Raw genomic sequence first — 22,369 nt, forward strand, 5'->3', positions numbered from 1 at the left:
ACCTACCTCCAAGCCATCAGATATTTGAATTTGCACTAATCACTCTGCACTTTCTTTTGCACTTGCACCTACGCTTAACATGACGCTGCTGGGTACTGTCCTTCCTGTATATATTGTCCTTCGTACGGTGTTGTCTGTATTATTTATTGTGGTGTATGTGGTGGATGTATTGTACTGTATTGTATCTGTCTGACAGCGAACCAAGACACATTCCTATCAACTTGTTGACATGGCAATAAACTTCTTGAATCTTGAATCTTGAATCTTGAATCTTGAGTCCCGGCAACATCCTCGTAAATCTTCTCTGCATCTTGTGTCATCATTCAACAGGGAGCAGACTGTGGGCAAGAGAGAGTTAGATTTAGCTCTTAAGGTTAACGGAATCAAGGGATATGTGGAAAAAGCAGGAATGGGGGCACTGATTGTGGATGATCAGCCATGATCATATTGAATGGCCGTGCTGGCTCGAAGGGCCGAATGGCCTACTCCTGCCCCCATTTTTCTATGTTGCCCTGTGTCTACCTGCTTTGTTTGCATGCGTGCTTGAATCCGTCAGCATTGCATCAACATCTTGCATCTCTGCAGTCCCTGTCATATCTTGAAAAATGCCACCGTTAATGAGTGCCCTGCAAGATTCCAGCCAGCAGTGTGATAATGCTCTGATGGTATCAGATAATATCATGTGGTTATCACCAATAATCAGTGTCATTTGTACCAGTAACAGAGCAGTGACATTGTCACAGGGCTGGAAATGCAATAACTCCCTAATATATAGATAGTGATCAATTATAGAATCAATAGTGATCAATAATACTAAATAACCAGGCCATAATAACCAGGCCATATCCTGCTCAGATAGGTGCTGTGCAGTGTTTAAGAGCCTGATTTACCCTGTCTTTACCCCTCATGATTGCAGCCCCCGTAATCAGGATGGAACCCGGGTCTCTGGCGCTGTGAGGCAGCAGCTCTACCCGCTGCGCTACTCGACAAAGGTCCCCAGAATCTTCACATACCAAACTGTATTTCTGCCAGTCTTGTGAATGTTAATTATGAGAATGGAACTGTGTCCATGTCAGGGGAAGGTCAGAGCTGCCTAAATCAAGCCTGGCCTAGGGTCACCATCAAAGGCCAAAGACCAAGAGGTCAACGACACATCAGCCTCGTTAGCGGCCGCTCAGACCAGACCCAGTTTGATGTTCAGACCACAGGATGAACAGTGGTGGCTACAGTCAGGGTCACATTGTGACGCGGGCGTCCACTGCAAACTGTGGGACAAGGATTTACATGGACCAGCACAGGAGAGAGAAACTAGTCAGAACTAGGATAGGGAGGGATGGAGAGAGAGGGAAAGCAAGGGTTACTTGACGTTAGAGAAGTCAATGTTCATACCGCTGGGGTGCAAGCTGCCCAAGCAAAATATGAGGTGCTGCTCCTCCAATTTGCATTGGGACTCACTCTGACAGTGGAGGAGGCCCAGGACAGAGAGGTCAGTGTGGGAATGGGAGGGGGAGTTGAAGTGCTGAGCCACCGGGAGATCAGGTAGGTCTAGGCGGACTGAGCGGAGGTGTTCAGGGAAACGATCGCTGAGCCTGCGCTTGGTCTCGCTGATACATGGGAGTCCACACCTGGAACAGCGGATACAGTAGATGAGGTTGGAGGTACAAGTGAACCTCTGCCTCACCTAGAGTCATAGTCATAGAGTGATACAGTGTGGAAACAGACTCAACTTGCCCACACTGGCCAACATGTCCCACCAACACTAGCCCCATCTGCCTGCGTTTGGCCCATATCCCTCCAAACCTGTCCTATCCATGTACCTGTCTAACTGTTTCTTAAGCATTGGGATAGTCCCTGCCTCAACTACCTCCTCCGGCAGCTTGTTCCATACACCCACCACCGTCTGTGTGTAAAAGTTACCTCTCAGATTCCTATTAAATCTTTCCCCTCCCCACCTTGAACCTATGTCCTCTGGTCCTCTATTCCCCTACTCTGGGCAAGAGACTCTGTGCGTCTACCCAATCTATTCCTCTCATGGTTTTATACACCTGAAAGGGATAGAGCCAAACACAAGATGCTGGAGTAACTCAGCAGGACAGGCAGCATCTCTGGAGAGAAGGGATGGGTGATGTTTCGGGTTGAGATAGAGACAAAATCTGCTTAAGGTCTCCACATAGTGACTGACCCTGGGGCCCAGGACACAATGTGGTCAGCACTTGCCCAGACCACTGCTGCTGGAGAGCAGTCTGGTCCACTCCACATGTTCCACATGTGGCGCACCAGGCCTCCGTATAATTGCAGCAATGAGTTATTTAAATAACACAGATGGTTTGATTTTGATGTAAAAATAATCCTCTGTGAAATGCGAGCCTGTGATAAACAGCCCTGGCGGCACATGTAGTGAAACTCTCTCTCCTTGTGAGAGGGGGGAGGGGGGAGGAATCTCCAGACCTGTAACGGGGCAGCAGCAGACAGTCACAAGTTCCAGGGGTAGAATTAGGCCATTCGGCCCATCGAGTCTACTCCGCCATTCAATCATGGCTGATCTATCTCTCCCTCCTAATCCCATTCTCCTGCCTTCTCCCCAAAACCCCTGACACCCGCACTAATCAAGAATCTATCTATCTCTGCCTTAAAAATATCCACTGACTTGACCTCCACAGCCGTCTGTGGCAATGAATTCCACAGATTCACCACCCTCTGACTGAAGAAATTCCTCCTCATCTCCTTCCTAAATGAACGTCTTTGAATTCTGAGGCTGTGCCCTCTGGTCCTAGACTCTCCCACTAGTGGAAACATCCTCTCCACATCCACTCTATCCAGGCCTTTCACTATTCTGTAAGTTTCAATGAGGTCTCCCCTCATTCATCTAAACTCCAGCGAGAACAGGCCCAGTGCCGTCCAACGCTCATCATATGTTAACCTACTCATTGGACATAGACAATAGACAATAGGTGCAGGAAGAGGACATTTGACTCTTCGAGCCAGCACCGCCATTCAATGTGATCATGGCTGATCAGCTGGATTTATCAGCTTTCAGTCCCAGAGTCCACCCAACACCATTTCCTGCCTAATGTGAATTTCCTTCAGTTCCTCTGTCTCCCTAGATCCTCTGTCCTCTAGTACATCTGGGAGATTGTTTGTGTCTTCCTTAGTGAAGACAGATCCAAAGATCAACTCTTCTGCCATTTCCTTGTTGCCCATAATAATTTCACCCGTGTCTGCCTTCAAGGGACCCGCATTTGTCTTTACTAATCTTTTTCTCTTAACATACCTAAAGAAGCTTTTACTGTCCTTCTTTATATTCCTGGCCAGCTTCCCCTCGTATTTCATCTTTTCAGCCCGTATTGCACGTTTTGTTTCCTTCTGTTGTCCTATGAAAGTTTCCCAATCCTCTGGGTTCCAGCTACTCTTTGCTGTGTTATACATCTTTTCTTTTAGTTTTATTCTATCCCTAACTTCTCTTGTCAGCCACGGTTGCCTCCTACACCCCTTAGAATCTTTCTTCCTCTTTGGAATGAAATGATCCTGCATCTTCCGGATTATGCCCAGAAATTCCTGCCATTGCTGTTATTCCAGCTAGGATCCCTTTCCAGTCTACCTTGGCCAGCTCCCCTCTCATGCCTTCATAGTCCCCTTTGTTCAACTGCATCACTGACACTTCCGATTTAATCTTCTCCTTCTCAAATTGTAGATTAAAACTAATCATATTATGATCACTACCTCCAAGCGGTTCCTTTACCTCGAGTTCTCTTATCAAATCTGGTTCATTGGACAACACTAAATCCTGAATTGCCTTTTCTCTGGTCGGCTCCATTACAAGCTGCGCTAAGAATCCATCTCGGAGGCACTCTACAAACTCTCTTTCTTGGGGTCCTGAACCAACCTGATTTTCCCAGTCTACCTGCATATTGAAATCCCCAATCACCACAGTGGCATTACCTTTGTTACATGGCAGTTTTAACTCCTGCTGCAACTTACACCCTACATCCGGGCTACTATTTGGGGGCCTACAGATAACACCAATTAGTGTCTTCTTGCCTTTACAATTCCTCAACTCAATCCACAGTGACTCTACCTCGTCAGTCCCTATGTCTTCCCTCACAAGGGGCTGAATTCCATCCCTCACCAGCAGAACTACCCCCCGCCCCTCTGCCCACCTGCCTGTACTCTCTATAGGATGTATAACCCTGAATATTAAGTTCCCAGGCCCGATCCTCCTGCAGCCACGTCTCAGTAATGCCCACAATGTCATATCTAACAACCTCTAACTGAGCTCATCTACTTTACTTCTTATACTTTGTGCATTTATATATAATACCTTTAATCCATTACTCACCTCACCTTTCACATCGATCCCTATTTCACTTGGACATACTCTCCTATCTCTTTGTGAGCTTTCTGCCCCATTAATTCTGAGGTCTTTCTTAACTTTTCCTATACTCTCTTTCCCTTTAACTCCATCCCTGTATTTCCAATTTGTCTCCCCCCCACCCCCCCCCCACTATTTAGTTTAAACCCACCCGTGTAGCAGTGGCATTTATATTAAATAGGAATGATTCCTGGGATCATTCTTGTAAACCTCCACTGGACCCTCTCCAGAGCCAACACATCCTCAGGTATAGGGCCCAAAACTGCTCACAATACTCCAAATGCACCTTAGAGAGCCTCAGCATTACATCTGAAGAAGGGTCTCAACCCGAAACGTCACCCATTCCTTCTCTCCGCAGATGCTGCCTGACCCGCTGAGTTACTCCAGCATTTTGTGCCTGGCCTCAGCAATACATCATGTTTTTGTACTCTTGTCTCTTGACATAACTGCTTGCGTTGCGCTTGCCTCCCTTATTGCCGATTCAACTTGCAGATGAAGCAGGCAGGAAGGTCACAGTGTTGTCCCCAGGATGTAGGTTGTGCCAGCGGGCTTCAGCGTTCATTCCACCTACACCGGCATTGCGTCAAAGTCAGTCGCAGCCAACAGGCTCATCCTGAGGAAGTCCCTGTAACCGGGATGTTGCCTTCCCTGTCCATTCCCTTCCTGTGAGACGAGGCGAGCTGCTCTGGGACCTGTCGACTTACTGGAAATCCAGGCGTGCAGAGGAACACCTTCTGAACAATGTGTACTTGGGTTGTGTGTGTGTAGCCCAGTCCCTCACACACACCACACTCCCCACCATTGTAGATGTAGCCCAGTCCATCACACACACCACACTCCCCACCATTGTAGATGTAGCCCAGTCCATCACACAGACCACACTCCCCACCATTGTAGATGTAGCCCAGTCCATCACACAGACCACACTCCCCACCATTGTAGATGTAGCCCAGTCCATCACACAGACCACACTCCCCACCATTGTAGATGTAGCCCAGTCACACTTGCCTCACCCCCATCCTCCTCTATCATCCCACAACCCGAGAGAGAGACAGTTACAGAGAGATAGAGAGACAGAGAGAGACAGAGAGAGACAGAGAGACTCGCAGAGAGAGAGACAGAGACAGAGAGACAGAGAGAGACAGAGAAAGAGAGAGAGAGACAGAGAGCGAGAGAGAGACACACAGAGAGACAGAGAGAGACAGAGAGAGACAGAGAGAGACAGAGAGAGACAGAGAGAGACAGAGAGAGACAGAGACAGAGAGCGAGAGAGAGAGACACAGAGAGACAGAGAGAGACAGAGAGAGACAGAGAGAGACAGAGAGAGACAGAGTGAGAGAGAGACACACAGAGAGACAGAGAGAGACAGAGAGAGACAGAGAGCGAGAGAGAGAGACAGAGAGAGACAGAGAGAGAGAGAGAGAGACAGCGAGAGAGAGACACACAGAGAGACAGAGAGAGACAGAGAGAGACAGAGAGAGACAGAGAGAGACAGAGAGAGACAGAGAGCGAGAGAGAGAGACACAGAGAGACAGAGAGAGAGAGAGAGAGACAGAGAGAGACAGAGAGAGACAGAGAGAGACAGAGAGACACAGAGAGACACAGAGAGACTCGCAGAGAGAGAGACACAGAGAGACACAGAGAGACAGAGAGAGAAAGAGAGAGACAGAGAGAGAGAGAGACAGAGAGCGAGAGAGAGAGACACAGAGAGACAGAGAGAGAAAGAGAGAGACAGAGAGAGACAGATTGCAAGGAAAGGGAAAATAAAGGCAACTTTGAGAGTTTAATTAAGAAAGTGTCAGGTTGCAAGAAGACAATTCAGAGGGAAGATATTGATCGGCGAGTTGGCTGACTCTTCAAGTGATGATTTATTGGGAAAGGGAGTTAATGCTTTTACAGCACTTTTGCAGCAGCTAGGAAGCTGAACCAGTGTCTCCTCCAATCTCAGGGAGGTGGTTATTTATTCTGTCCACACCGACATCGTTCTAGCAGTGAGACCGTCAAGGTGACAGAGCTACAAGCCGGCAGCGATCGATGGATGTGAATGGGCAGCCCGTCACCCTGGCAACGTGCCCACAAACTGCACAGGAATGCCCCCCCACTCCCTAAATGCCCCCAACACTTCACCTCAACATCAGCACGTTTTGTTTAAAGGATCAGCAAACTCATCAGGAAGGCTGGGTTCGTCCTGGGGTGGAGTTGGATTCATGGGAGGTTGGTCTTGGAGGGGAGGATGCTCCTCGAACTGCGGACAATACAGCTCACACCCCCTCCGTGACACACTGGTCAACCTGAGGAGCAGCTTCAGCAACAGACTGGTTCCACCAAGATGCAGCACACAACGCCACAGGAGATCCTTCTTCCCCGTGGCTATCAAACTGTACAACCCCTCCCCCTTCTGTCGTGGGGTAGACTGAGGCTGACCACCCCCTCCCCCACCCCCCCCAATCTTGCCACATCCCCAATCCTTTCCACTCGTCACTTTAATTTTTCATGTATCTTGCGTTTTATGACCGTTGGCAGATCATTCCCTCCTGGGGTAAAGAAAGTTCTATCGTATCGTAGTGTTCCGTAGTGTTCCGTACCGTTCCGACCTCGATTCCCTCGCAGTGTCGGGTTGGCTATGGGTCGCACATCAACACCGTGTGGATCCAATCACCAACGGTGATATAAGATGCTGCAGTAGAGCCCGGGTTCCATCCTGACTACGGGTGCTGTCTGTATGGAGTTTGCATGTTCTCCCCGTGACCTGCGTGGGTTTTCTCCGGGTGCTCCAGTTTCCTCCCACACTCCACAGACCTGCAGGTTTGTAGGATAATTGGCTTTGGAAAAAATTGTAAATTGTCCCTAGTGTGTGTGGGATAGTGTTAGTGTGCGGGGATCGCTGGTCAGAGCAGAGTCGGTGGGGAAGGGCCTGTTTCCGTGCTGTATCTCTATACGTGTGTCCCACCTGGAAGGACTACAGGTGTCCCTGGATGAAGGCGAGGGAGGAGGTGTAGGGACAGGTGTTCCTTGTTTAGACACCTCCACCACCGACCACAGTCACAGCCAGTGGGAACATGGATATCATTCAAATCTCTGCTTTGTGTATTATTATATGTCCTCTTAAAACACTGGTGCTGATCAGAGTACATGGAACATAGAACAGTCCAGCACACGAACAGGCCCTTCGGCCCACAATGTCCGTGCCGGACATGACGCCAAGTTAAACTAATCCCCTCTACCTGCACGTGATCCGTATCCCTCCATTCCCTGCATGTCCATGTATCCATCCAAAAGCCTCTTAAACACCACTATGGTATCTGCCTCCACCACCACCCCTGGCAGCTCATTCCAGGCACCCACCACCCTCTGTGTAAAAAAACCTGCCCCGCACATCTCCTTTAAACTTTCCCCCTCTCACCTTAAAGCTGCGCCCTCTAGTCTTTGACATCTCCACCCTGGGATAAAGGTTCTGACTGTCTACCCTATCTGCGCCTCTCATAATTCTATATACATTGATCAGGACCTCGGTCTCTCTGAGTATCTTTGATCGGACTTTACTGGCTTTACCTTGCACTAAACGTTATTCCCTTTATCCTGTATCTGTACACTGTGGACGGCTCGATTGTAATCATGTGTTGTCTTTCCGTTGACTGGTTAGCACGCAACAAAAGCTTTTCTCTGTACCTCGGTACACGTGACAATAAACTAGACATTCGGCGTTTTGCAGTGAAAACAATCCAAGATTGTCCAACATGTCATCATCTTTGGCATGGATATTGTGGGCTGTAGGACCTGTTCCTGCTCTGCTATTTTTCATGTTCAATCTATGTTCTCTCCTTGTAGGTAAAACCCTCTAATCCCGGCACCGTTCTGAACCTCCTCTGCCCCCTCTCCAAAGCCCCCCCCATTCCCCCTGCAATTGGGGGTGACCAGAACTGCACGCAATACTCTACATGCGACCTGACCAAAGTGTGATCAAGCTGCATGGTGATCTCCTGACTCATATACGCAATACCCCAAACTATGAAGGCTAGCACACCGTAAAGGGCCTGTCCCACTTGGCAATTTTTTCAGCGACTGCCGGTGTCATATCAGTGTCGCCAAAAGATTTTGAACATTTCTAAAATCCAGCGGCGACAAAAAAAATACTTGAAAAAACACCGCGCGCCGATACGCCATCACGCCGCATCACCACCGCATCACCGCCGCGTATTTGTCGGTGACCTGATACGTCAGTCAATGATGCCAGCATTCGCCGAAACTATCGGCAAGTGGGACAGGCCCTTTAGCCTTCTTTATCTCTCTATCATCTTGTGCAGTTAATCAAATGCACTGAAGCCAAGAAAGTGAGAGCAAATAAGACTTAAACAAATTATCTTTTTTATTGCCTCCATGTTTTGAGTGGCAAATATTGTCGAGTCTTCGCCCTGAGTTACATCAGCACGAGCTGACATCCAAATTCTAATGAAAATCTTGGCTCTGGGTGTTCCATTAATCTGTTTAAATGAAAAGGATTATGTGTGGCTCTGGGGAGGATTGGGGAAACAAATTGACGCTTGTATGTTTGTGCTCCGTTATATAGTTTAAACACCCAAGTTGTAACGCAGACGCTGACGGGAGTCACGGTGGACTTTCCATGGCCTTCTGGACCTTTCTATTCAAGAACGATGCGGTCAAATTGCCCCACTATTGGTTCCTTTATTTACACGAGGGGAATAGATCGGGTAGACAGTCTCTTGCCCAGAGTAGGGGAATCGAGGACCAGAGGACATGGGTTTAAGGTGAGAGGGGGGAAAAATTTAATAGGAACCTGAGGGGTAACATTTTCACACAAAGGGTGGTGGGTGTATGGAACGAGCTGCCAGAGGAGGTGGTTGAAGCAACGTTTAAGAAACATTTAGACAGGTACACGGATAGGACAGGTTTAGAGGGATATGGGCCAAACATTGGCAGGTGGGACTAGTGTAGATGGGGCATGTTGGCCGATGTGGGCAAGTTAGGCTGAAGGGCCTGTTTCCACGCTGTATCTCTCTGTGACTAGTGTAGATGGGGCATGTTGGCCGGTGTGGGCATGTTGGCCGGTGTGGGCATGTTGGCCGGTGTGGGCATGTTGGTCGGGGTGGGACTAGTGTAGATGGGGCATGTTGGCCGGTGTAGGCGAGTTGGACGGTGTGGGCATGTTGGCCGGGGCGGGCGAGTTGGGCCGAAGGGCATGTTAGGCTGAAGGGCCTGTTTCCACGCTGTGTCTCTCTATGACTCTAGTGAATTTTGCCTTCTACATAACTGAGTGCTGTGGCTTTTCCAATTCTATGCTGTAAATATTTACATGAATATTAACTTAGCTGGCAAGGGCTTGTGGATATTGAGTGGAGTTGAGACACAGCCAGCGCTGAGAAGCAGTTGCCGGGAGATGACTGATGGTAATTAATAGCCATCCTTGCTGGGACTAGCGCTGGCAGATTAGGGATGGAGGTGGCACGATGACAACTGAAGCTCACAATCCTTCCGTTAATTAAACCACACTGAAATATTCCCTGTGTTGCACCTCGCCATATTGGTATCTTTCACTCAAACACTGATTGAAAAAGAAAGGCATCCGATTTAAAACGTCATGTGCAGGACAGTAACAACTCCTTGGGCCCACCTCAGTCCAGTTTAGTTTATTGTCACGTGTACCGAGGTACAGTGAAAAGCTTTTGTTGCGTGCTAACCAGTCAGCAGAAAGACAATACATGATTACAATCGAGCCGTCCACAGTGTACAGATACAGGATAAAGGGAATAACGTTTAGTGCAAGGTAAAGCCAGTAAAGTCCGATCAAGGATAGTCCGAGGGTCACCAATGAGGTAGATAGTAGTTCAGGAGCCCCTGGGACATATTGACCAGCCCATACCGATTGTCATCTCCACTTGCCCCATTTGCCAGCCTAATACCCATATCTCTGCAGTCTGAAGAAGGGTTTCGGCCCGAAACGTTGCCTAGTTCCTTCGCTCCATAGATGCTGCTGCACCCGCTGAGTTTCTCCAGCACTTTTGTCTACCTTCGATTTTCCAGCATCTGCAGTTCCTTCTTAAACACAAATCTCTCTACTCCTTTCCCATTCAAACAGTTGTTGAGTGTTAAAGCTCGATGCAACCAACGCCAAGGCTGTGTGGGGTGGACCATGGTCTAGGGTCCTTCTGCTGCTGGACATTGGGGGGCAAAGTCCAGTGGAGCCACCCCTTCAACAAGGGGTGGGATATCACCCCCGGGGGGGGGGGGGGGTTACACGAGTGGGCTGAAGGATGAGTGTAAACACTACTGAGTACCACACATTCTTTATTCTCAATAAAGTTTATCTTTGAAACCTAAACACTAACTTTTAAACACAGTAATCACATGTGCCTCCATGACCTCCTCTGGCAGCTCATTCCTGATAAACCACCACTCTCTGTGTGAAACAATAACCCCTCAAACATCCTTCAAATGTCCCCCCCCCTTTCACCTTAACCCTGTGCCCGCAGTTCTAGACTGCCCAGCGGTCAGCTAATGGCACAGTTAGTGCCCCACATTGCCCTGCCCTACACTAAAGCTCATCGGCACGACAGAATCTACCAGTGATAGATACATCAGCTTTCAGTGTTCAACTTTCTGACTACTATCTACCTCATTGGTGACCCTCGGACTATCTTTGATCGGACTTTACTGGCTTTACCTTGCACTAAACGTTATTCCCTTTATCCTGTATCTGTACACTGTGGACGGCTCGATTGTAATCATGTATTGTCTTTCCGCTGACTGGTTAGCGCGCAACAAAAGCTTTTCACTGTACCTCGGTACATGTGACAATAAACTAGACTCAACTGACATTGGCAGAAGTTAACTTTCCAGTCTGTAGAAGAGTCCTGACCCAAAACGTCACCTATCCATGTTCTCCACAGATGCTGCCTGACCCGCTGAGTTACTCCAGCACTCTGTGAAACGTCACCTATCCATGTTCTCCACAGATGCTGCCTGACCCGCTGAGTTACTCCAGCACTCTGTGAAACGTCACCTATCCATGTTCTCCACAGATGCTGCCTGACCCGCTGAGTTACTCCAGCACTCTGTGAAACGTCACCTATCCATGTTCTCCACAGATGCTGCCTGACCCGCTGAGTTACTCCAGCACTCTGTGAAACGTCACCTATCCATGTTCTCCACAGATGCTGCCTGACCCGCTGAGTTACTCCAGCACTCTGTGTCTATCTCTGAAGTTAGACGTCAATTCATTGTACGTCAAATCGGTAGTAAGGAAGGCAAATTTGGGCTGCACTGGTCAGACCTCATTTGGAATATTGTGAGCAGTTTTGGGCCCCGTATCTGAGGAAGGATGTGCCGGCTCTGGAGAGGGTCCAGAGGAGGTTTACGAGAATGATCCCAGGAATGAGTGGGTTAACATACAATGAGCGTTTGACGGCACTGGGCCTGTACTCGCTGGACTTAGAAGGATGAGCGGGTACCTCACTGAAACTTACCAAATAGTGAAAGGCCTGGATAGAGTGGATGTGGAGAGGATGTTTCCACTAGTGGGAGAGTACAGGACCTGAGGCCACAGCCTCAGAATAAAAGGAGGAGGAGAAAGGAGATGAGGAGAAATTTCTTTAGTCTGCGGGTGGTGAATCTGTGGAATGCGTTGCCACAGACGGCTGTGGAGGCCAAGTCAATGGGTATTTTCCTTCCCTTCGGAGATGCTGCCTGACCCGCTGAGTTACTCCAGTATTTTGTGTCTACCATTGACATTTGGGCAGTTATATTAGAGGGTCTTGGGCCAAACACAGGCAAATGGGACTCGCCCAACATGTCAAATTGATCGGTATGGACAAGGTGGGCAAAGGGCTGTGTCTCCACTGTGTCGATGAAAGGTTCCCTGAAAGAGTTGGTGTTTAACATGACTGTTGCTGCCAGTTGAATTACTTTCACTAGAATACATTATCTCAGCGAGGAGGTGCCACTTTGATTTATGCCGGCTTAAAAAGCACAGGATGAATCTCTTCTGTCTTTTAAGACACGCTATTAACCTTTCTACTTCAGAAGGGCCAGGCTTTCTTGTACAAACACAGATGAAGCAGATCTGGAGGAGATGGAGTGACTATACTTGAACAATCTCTTGTGTTTACAACAGCAGTCATTTCTGGCTGTACAGTTTTAGATCTAGAATCCGTTTTCTGTCAAGGTGACCATTTGCAGAAAGTGTGAAGGCAGACAAAAATGCTGGAGAAACTCAGCGGGTGAGGCAGCATCTATGGAGCGAAGGAATAGGCGACGTTTCGGGTCGAGACCCGGAAAGCATCTATGGAGCGAAGGAATAGGTGATGATGCTGCCTCACCCGCTGAGTTTCTCCAGCTTTTCTCTTGAGAAAAACATTTTTCACACAGAGAGTGGTGAATCTCTGGAATTCTCTGCCACAGAAGGTAGTTGAGGCCAGTTCATTGGCTATATTTAAGAGGGAGTTAGATGTGGCTCTTGTGGCTAAAGGGATCAGGGGGTATGGAGAGAAGGCAGGTACAGGATACTGAGTTGGATGATCAGCCATGATCATATTGAATGGCGGTGCAGGCTCGAAGGGCCGAATGGCCTACTCCTGCACCAAATTTCTATGTTTTTGTCTACCTTCGATTTTTCCCGCATCTGCAGTTCTTTCTTAGACATTTGCAGACTGTGAAGTCTTCACAGGTCAGTGTGAATAGTAATGTTAGACATAGAGGGGTAGACAGTCAGAACCTTTTCCCCAGGGTGGTAATGTCAAAGGCTACAGGGCACAGTCTCATTTGCCTGCGTTTGGCCCAAGATCCTCTAAACCCTTCCTGTACATATAACTGCCCTAATGTCAATGATAGACACAAAATACTGGAGTAACTCAGCGGGAGGGGCAGCACCTCTGGGGAGAAGGAAAATACCCACTGACTTGTGGCCTCCACAGCCGCCTGTGGCAAAGAATTCCACAGATTCACCATCCTCAGACTAAAGAAATTTCTTCTCATCTCCTTCCTAAAGGTACGCCCTTTAATTCTGAGGCTGTACCCTCTGGTCCTAGACTCTCCCACTAGTGGAAACATCCTCTCCACATCCACTCTATCCAGGCCTTTCACTATTCGGTAAGTTTCAATGAGGTACCCCCTCATCCTTCTAAACTCCAGTGAGTACAGGCCCACTGCCGACAAACGCTCATCATATGTTAGGCAGGGAGAGAGAGAGAGAGAGAGTTACATTAGTCAGGCAGAGTCCAGAGAGAGAGAGAGGGAGGAAGAGAGAGAGGGAGAGGGAGGGGGTGAGAGATAGAAAGAGAGAGGGAGAGAGAGAGAGGTAGAGAGGGGGGGAAGGAGAGAGAGAGAGAGAGAGATGGAGGGAGAGGGGGACAGGGGAAGAGGGAGAAAGAAAGAGAGAGAGGGAGAGTGCATTAAATCAGTTTGTAGTGAGAGCTGTACACATCACAGTCCCCGCACCAGTGTGTGGGTGAAGATAGCTCCTGTGAAGTGTCCACTCTGGCTGCTGTAATGAGGTCCCTGGTGCAGGGTGATCAAGGAGGCTGTGTGGTGGTCTGACACCCTTGCTCGTGACGTGGTACATGTCCCGTCTCAGTGACCCTGAGCCCCACCAGTGACCCTGGGCCCCACCAGTGACCTTCGGCCCCACCAGTGACCCTGGGCCCCACCAGTGACCCTGAGCCCCACCAGTGACCCTGGGCACCACCGGTGACCCTGGGCACAGACAACCAGGCTCTGCCCCGCGCGGCTGCAGCCGGCATTAACGAAGAGCTTGATTTCTCTGAAGACTGGAGCCTCTGCAATGAAGCTTGGCCGTGGCCTGGGGCTCCTGAGCTCTCTCAAGAAGAAAGAGACTTTGCAAGCAGCATGCCCGTCCGTGCTGCTCCGGTGAGATGCTGCTGTTAACCTGCGTCAAAAATAATTGGTGTCTCAGTGACAGGACAAGGTCTTGAATCACACACCAACATCCCCACGTCCCCCTCTCCGGGGAACACAGGGAGACAGACACAGAGTGCTGGAGTAACTCAGCGGGTCAGGCAGGATCTGTGGAGAAAGGGAATTGTGATGTTTTAGGTGGAGACCCTTCTTCAGATTAGTCCCACCCTGAAACATCACCAATTCCTTTTCTCCAGAGTTGCTGCTCGGCCCGCTGAGTTACTCCAGTATTTTGTATCTATCTTTGATGTCAACTAGCATCTGCAGTTCCTTCCTGCACACAAGGTTTAGGGTGGTATGGGCTAAATACAGGCAAATACAGGATTTGAGAATTAAGGGACAGAAGTTTAGGGGTAACATGAGAGGGAACTTCTTTACTCAGAGAGTGGTAGCTGTGTGGAATGAGCTTCCAGTGGAAGTGGTGGAGGCAGGTTCGTTTTTATCATTTAAAAATAAATTGGATAGTTATATGGACGGGAATGGAATGGAGGGTTATGGTCTGAGTGCAGGTATATGGGACTAGGGGAGAATAAGTGTTCGGCACGGACTAGAAGGGCTGAGATGGCCTGTTTCCGTGCTGTAATTGTTGTATGGTTATATGGTTATAAATGGGATTATCTTAAATAGGGCATTGTACTAATCAGTACTGTCGGATAGTGTTAGTGTGTTGGGATAGCAGGTCAGCGTGGACTCGATGGGCCGAAGGGGCGGTTTCTGAGCTGTATCTCTAAACAAAACAAAACAAGCTATAAGTCGGGGTCTTGTGGCTTTTCCACTGGCTGCATGTCTGCATCCCCTCCTGGGTCTCGATCCTGCGGTGACATGCATGCATGCATGCTTCTGACAATGCATTCCCTGCAACTGATGCAGTGGGTGGGTGATGCACCTCCATTTCGAGTGGCTGAGACTTGCAGCCCCTGTTTGATCACCTTCACACATACACCTGTCTCAGGTGATGCTATCAACGCTCACATTCATCACATCACTGCAGTCCAGTCTATATTGACCAGTGGACAGTGTGTTGCAGTCTAGTCTATATTGACCGGTGGACCGTGTGTGTTGCAGTCCCGTCTATATTGACCAGTGGACAGTGTGTTGCAGTCCCATCTATATTGACCGATGGACATTGTGTGTTGCAGTCCAGTCTATATTGACCGATGGACAGTGTGTGTTGCAGTCCAGTCTATATTGACCGGTGGACAGTGTGTGTTGCAGTCTAGTCTATATTGACCAGTGGACCGTGTGTGTTGCAGTCCAGTCTATATTGACCAGTGGACCGTGTGTGTTGCAGTCCAGTCTATACTGACCAGTGGACAGTGTGTGTTGCAGTCCAGTCTATACTGACCGGTGGACAGTGTGTGTTGCAGTCCCGTCTATATTGACCGGTGGACCGTGTGTGTGTGGGGGGGGGGGGGGGGGGGGAGACGGATGAGACAGCGCTGCATTGTGGAAACATGATGAATGTGGTCGACACAAACACACACTCAGCCTGAAGCTAAATCACTGACTTTGGCCACTGATCCAGATTGAATTTCCCCACTTTAAACCTGAACTGGTTCCTTCACAATCCCTCAACGTGTCACAACAAGGCTGTAATACATTTGGCCTTCGTAGAGTCATAGTTAGAGAGTCTTACAGCGTAGAAACAGGCCCTTCGGCCCAACTTGCCCACACCAGCCAATGTCCCAGCTACACTAGTCCCACCTGCCTGCGTTTGGTCCATATCCCTCCAAACCTGTCCTATCCATGTACCTGTCTAACTGTTTCTTAGACATTGCGATAGTCCCAGCCTCAACTATCTCCTCTGGCAGCTCGTTCCATACACACACCACCTCCTGCATGAAAAAGTTACCCCTAGTTAATCTTTCCCCCTTCACCTTAAACCTATGTCCTCTGGTCCTCGATTCCCCTACTCTGAGCAAGAGACGGTGCATCTACCCGATGTATTCTTCTCATGATTTTACACATCATGTCTGAACAAGTGTCTCGACCCGAAACGTCACCCATTCCCACTCTCCGGAGATGCTGCCTGTCCCGCTGAGTTACTCCACAATAGGTTAGCTGTTGTGTCTCTCTCTATCTGGGTCGTGTTCCTGCCTCACCAACAGAGTGGAGTTAATGAACCTGTACTTCCATCAATCACTGGAGCAGTCCTCCCCCTCTTCCTCAAAAGCCACAGTGTCACCAATTTGGGTTGTCAAGAAAGTAAATGAGATTTTAAAATATCTCTCGCCCAAATGGGTGCAGGAGTGGAGCATTGAGTTACAGCGGGAGAGTTTCGGAGTGTCAGAGAAACTTTACTCGGTGCCTTGCAGCATTCATTCAAGTGTACCTGTCCCTATACCTCCTCCCTCGCCTCCATCCAAGGACCCTGACAGAGGCAGAAGTTCATTTGCACCTCCTCCAACCTCATCTACTGTATCAGCTGTTCCAGGTGTGGACTCCTGTATATCGGCGAGACCAATCGCAGGCTCGGCGATCGATTCGCTGAACACCTCCGCTCAGTCCGCCTTAACCAACCCGATCTCCCAGTTGCCAAACACTTCAACTCCCCCTCCCATTCCCATACTGACCTTTCTGTCCTGGGCCTCCTCCATTGTCAGAGTGAGGCCCAGCGCACATTGGAGGAACAGCACCTCATATTCCGCATGGGTAGCTTACACCCCAGTGGTATGAACATTGACTTCTCTAATGTCAAGTAACCTTTGCTTCCTCTCTCTCTCCGTCCCTCCCCCACCCGAGTTCTCTGACCATTCATTGTCCTCCTGATCATTGTTACTGATTGAAGCCTCGTTGTCACCTTCCCCTCAGCTAACCATGAACCATCCTTATTTGATCTGTCATTTTCACACCTTGCCCTTCCATATCTCTAAACTCCCTCTCACTTGACCCTCAGTCTGTAGAAGGGTCTCGACTCGAAACGTCACCCATTCCTTCTCTGTGGAGATGCTGCCTGTCCTGCTGAGTTACTCCAGCATTTTGTGTCTACCTTTCATGACAAGGAACGTTAGAAACAATGCAGCAGAGTTTATCTGAAGAGATGACACTGCATTTCGCTGTTTTTTTAACCAAGAATAGCTCAGACAATTGCTGAAACATTGGCTTTCGCTTGGGCAGCTTACACCCCAGCGGTATGAATATTGATTTCCCCAACTTCCAGTAACCATTGTACCCCCCTCTCTCTCCGTCCCGCCCCCACCCTAGTGCTCGTACTAGTTTCACTGTCGTCCTGTTGAGTCTCGTTGTCTGTAACTCGTTTTCACCGCGGCCCACAGCCACCAATGGCCTGGTTCCTTCATCATCGTTACTTTGTGCATCTCTCATTCATTTGTTCCATATCTCTCTACATCACCGTCTATATCTCTCGTTCCCCTCTCCCCTGACTCTCCGTCTGAACAAGAGTCTCGACCCGAAACGTCACCTATCCATGTTCTCCACAGATGCTGCCTGGCCCGCTGAGTTACTCCAGCACTCTGTGAAACGTCACCTATCCATGTTCTCCACAGATGCTGCGTGACCCGCTGAGTTACTCCAGCACTCTGTGAAACGTCACCTATCCATGTTCTCCACAGATGCTGCCTGGCCCGCTGAGTTACTCCAGCACTCTGTGAAACGTCACCTATCCACGTTCTCCACAGATGCTGCCTGACCCGCTGAGTTACTCCAGCTTCTTGTGTCTATGTTCGCCAGAAACACTGGTGTTGTATGACGGGCTGTGATGTGTGGAGTTCCAGTGGATGCGGCTCATTAAAAATCTGTTGAGTCCCGACACAATGGAGGGTTCTCAGCCTCAGTGGCAGGGAGGAGCTGCCCTGAGCTCACTTTAATAATAAGGGGTCGGCCATTTAGGACTGAGATGATGAAAAACAATTTCACCCGGAGAGTTGTGAATCTGTGGGATTCTCTGCCACAGAAGGCAGTGGAGGCCGATTCACTGGATGTTTTCAAGAGAGTTAGTTTTAGCTCTTAGGGCTAACGGAATCAGGGGATATGGGGAGAAAGCAGGAACGGGGAACTGATTCTGGATGATCAGCCAGGATCATATTGAATGGCGATGCTGGCTCGAAGGGCCGAATGGCCTACTCCTGCACCTATTTTCTATGTTTCTACCTTTGGAGTGTGGGAGGAAACCAGAGCAGGTCACGGGGAGAACGTGCAAACTCCGTAAAGACAGCACCCGTAGTCAGGATGGAACCCGGGTCTCTGGCGCTGTGAGGCAGCAGCTCTACCCGCTGCGCCACCATGATCTCCCTTCAAGGCTTGAGCTTTGACCACTTGGGGTGTGGGTTTCTGCGTGACTCCAGGGAGGGGGAGGGGGGCTGGGGAAGGGGCCAGGGTTGCTCGAGGCCGGGGAAGGGGCCAGGGTTGATCGAGGCTGGGGAAGGGGCCAGGGTTGATCGAGGCTGGGGAAGGGGCCAGGGTTGATCGAGGCTGCCCTCATGCTGCTGTCCTTATCTCCAGTGGATGGTGACCTGTGTTCGTTCCGTACCTGATGCGTCACGGGGCTAACTTCATTCTGTCAACTCTTGCAACTTTTAAAGTGATCTCATTAGTTCTATCTGAAGCAGTTTATCAAAACCATATCAGCAACCTCCCCAGTCTGGTTTAAGTCCCACAACTCTGCCCAATGGCGTTATGAATGACTGGGCTTCCCCAATGACCCTCTAATCCAGGAAGTCTTAATTCCCCAACATCAGGTTACAAGCATTAATCCCCCCACACTGCCCCTCCCTTAAAGCCCCTTGGAGCAGCGCGATTAAACCCATATGTGTCCCGTCAGAATCCAGCAGAGCGGTGCGAGACGTTTCACAGAGTGTTGGAGTAACTCAGCGGGTCAGGCAGCATCTGTGGAGAACGTGGATAGGTGACGTTTCGCATTCAATCCCTTCTTCAGAGCCAATCTACCCAGGTGTTGATTTGAGAATAGAGTCACAGAGTGACACAGTGTGGAAACAGGCCCTTCGGCCCAACTTGCCCACACAGACCAGCATGTCCCATCTACACTAGTCCATATCTCTCTAAACCTGCCCTATCCATGTACCTGTCTAAATGTTTCTTAAACATTGTGAGAGCACCTTTGGTTTGGTTTAGTTTAGTTTAGAGATACAGGATGGAAACAGGCCTTTCGGCCCACTGAGTCTGCACCGACCAGCGATCCCTGTAGACTAACACTATCCTACACACACTAGGGACAATCCAATTGCTTCTTAAACTGACATTAGCAAATTTGCAGATGACACAAAGCTGGGTGGCAGTGTGAACTGTGAGGAGGATGCTATGAGAATGCAGGGTGACTTGGACAGGTTGGGGGAGTGGGCAGATGCATGGCAGATGCAGTTAATGTGGATAAATGTGAGGTTATCCACTTTAGTACCAAAAACAGGAAGGCAGGTTACTATCTAAATGGCGTTGTTGGGAAAAGGGGGAGTACATCGGGATTTGGGGGTCCTTGTTCATCAGTCAATGAAAGTAAGCATGCAGGTACAGCAGGCAGTGAAGAAAGCCACTGGCATGTTGGCCTTCATAACAAGAGGAGTTGAGTACAGGAGCAAAGAGGTCCTTCTGCAGTTGTATAGGGCCCTAGTGAGAGTGGTGAGTCTGTGGAATTCTCTGCCTCAGAGGGCGGTGGAAGCCGGTTCTCTGGATAATTTCAAGAGAGAGCTAGATAGGGCTCTTAAAGATAGCGGAGTCAGGGGATATGGGGAGAAGGCAGGAACGGGATACTGATTGGGGATGATCAGCCATGATCACATTGAATGGCGGTGCTGGTTCAAAGGGCCAAATGGCCTAATCCTGCACCTATTGTCTGTTGACCCGCTGAGTTACTCTAGCACTTTGTGTCTATCTCTGTCACCTTGTTGAGAAACAGCTTCTGCTCGATAGAATAGGGGTTTAATGGCGACATCTCCCTCATGGAGAGACCAGAGGGTAAGTGTCACGGTGGCGCAGCGGGTAGAGCTGCTGCCTCACAGCGCCAGAGACCCGGGTTCAATCCTGACTACGGGTGCTGTCTGTACGGAGTTTGTATGTTTTCCCTGTGACCTGCGTGGGTTTTCTCCGGGTGCTCCGGTTTCCTCCCACACTCCAAAGACGTGCAGGTTTGTAGGTTAATTGGCTTCTGTAAATGTGAAAATTGTCCCTGGTGTGTGTAGGATAGTGTTAATGTGCGGGGATCGCTGGTCGGCACGGACTCGGGGGGGGGGGGGGGCCGAAGGGCCTGTTTCCGCGCTGTATCTCTAAACTAAACCTGGAAATGTTTGAATAACACAAATGCTGAAGCATTGAGTATTTATTAGCAGAGCTAGGATGCAAGGTCCACAAATAACTGGAATATACATGTCCATCAGGCCCGGGTCGAGGTATTTCTGGAATGTAGCCTCTGGGTTTTGTTGGCAGCCCGTGGATTACACTTTATAGCCGGCTGTCCAGATTCCTAAAGACTACCTCTCATGCCTTGGGGAAGGTCCTAAATAGGACCACTTGGGGTACATGACATCTCAGTTAGCGATAAAACAGAGGTACCATGGCTACTCACCTCAAGATTCAAGATTCAAGAGAGTTTATTGTTCCTGTGTCCCAGATAGGACAATGAAATTCTTGCTTTGTTTCAGCACAACAGAATATAGTAAACATAATACAGAACAGATCAGTGTGTCCATATACCATTGTATAAATATATACACACATGAATAAATAAACTGATAAAGTGCAAATAAACTGATAATGGGCTATTAATGTTCAGAGGTTTTTTTAGTTGAGTTTAATAGCCTGATGGCTGTGGGGAAGTAGCTATTCCTGAACCTGGATGTTGCAGATTTCAGGCTCCTGTACCTTCTACCTGAAGGTAGCGGGGAGATGAGTGTGTGGCCAGGATGGCGTGGGTCCTTGATGATGCTGCCAGCCTTTTTGAGGCAACGACTGCGATAGATCCCCTCGATGGAAGGGAGGTCAGAGCCGATGATGGGCTGGGCAGCGTTTACAACTTTCTGCATTATTTTCCTCTCCTGGATGCTCAAGTTGCCGAAACCAAGCCACGATGCAACCGGTCAGCATGCTCTCTACTGTGCACCTGTAGAAGTTAGAGAGAGTCCGCCTTGACAAACCGACTCTCCGTAATCTTCTCAGGAAGTAGAGGTGCTGATGTGCTTTTTTAATAATTGCATCAGTGTTCTCGGACCAGGAAAGATCTTCAGAGATGCGCACGCCCAGGAATTAGAAGCTCTTGACCCTTTCCACCATCGACCCGTTGATATAAACGGGACTATGGGTCCCCATCCTACCTCTTCCAAAGTCCACAATCAGTTCCTTGGTTTTGCTGGTGTTGAGGGCCAGGTTATTGCGCTGGCACCATTTGGTCAGTCGGTCGATCTCTCTTCTATACTCTGACTCATCCCCATCAGTGATACGTCCCACGACAGTGGTGTTGTCAGCGAACTTGATGATGGAGTTCGCATTATGACCAGCTACACAGTCATGAGTATAGAGTGAATACAGCAGGGGGCTGAGCACGCAGCCTTGAGGTGCTCCCGTGCTGATTGTTATTGAGGCTGACACATTTCCACCAATTCGAACAGTCTGTGGTCTGTGAATGAGGAAGTCGAGGATCCAATTGCAGAATTACATCATCCACAGTGTGGCTGTTCGCAATATACCCTCTTGGTTTTATTTCGTTTAGAGATACGGAGTGGAAACAGGCCCTTCGGCCCACCGAGTCCGTGCCGACCAGCGATCCCCGCACCCTAACACTATCCTACACACACAGGGGACTATTTACATTTACACCAAGCCAATTAACCTACAAACCTGCACGTCTATTGAGCGTGGTGGGAAACCGGAGCGCACAGAGAAAACCCACGCGGTCACAGGGAGAACGTGCAAACTCCGTACAGACAGCACCCGTGGTCAGGATGTAACCCGGGTCTCTGCCGCTGTGAGGCAGCAGCTCTACCCGCTGCGCCACCGTGTCGCCCCTTGTCTCTGTGAGATATTATTGTGAGAACAATGTCAGTGAGTTAGGCAGCACGGAAACTGGCCCTTCGGCCCAACTTCCCCATGCTGACCAAGGTGCCCCAT

This window comes from Amblyraja radiata, chromosome 21 (genome assembly GCF_010909765.2).
Source record: "Amblyraja radiata isolate CabotCenter1 chromosome 21, sAmbRad1.1.pri, whole genome shotgun sequence".
NCBI lineage: Eukaryota > Metazoa > Chordata > Chondrichthyes > Rajiformes > Rajidae > Amblyraja > Amblyraja radiata.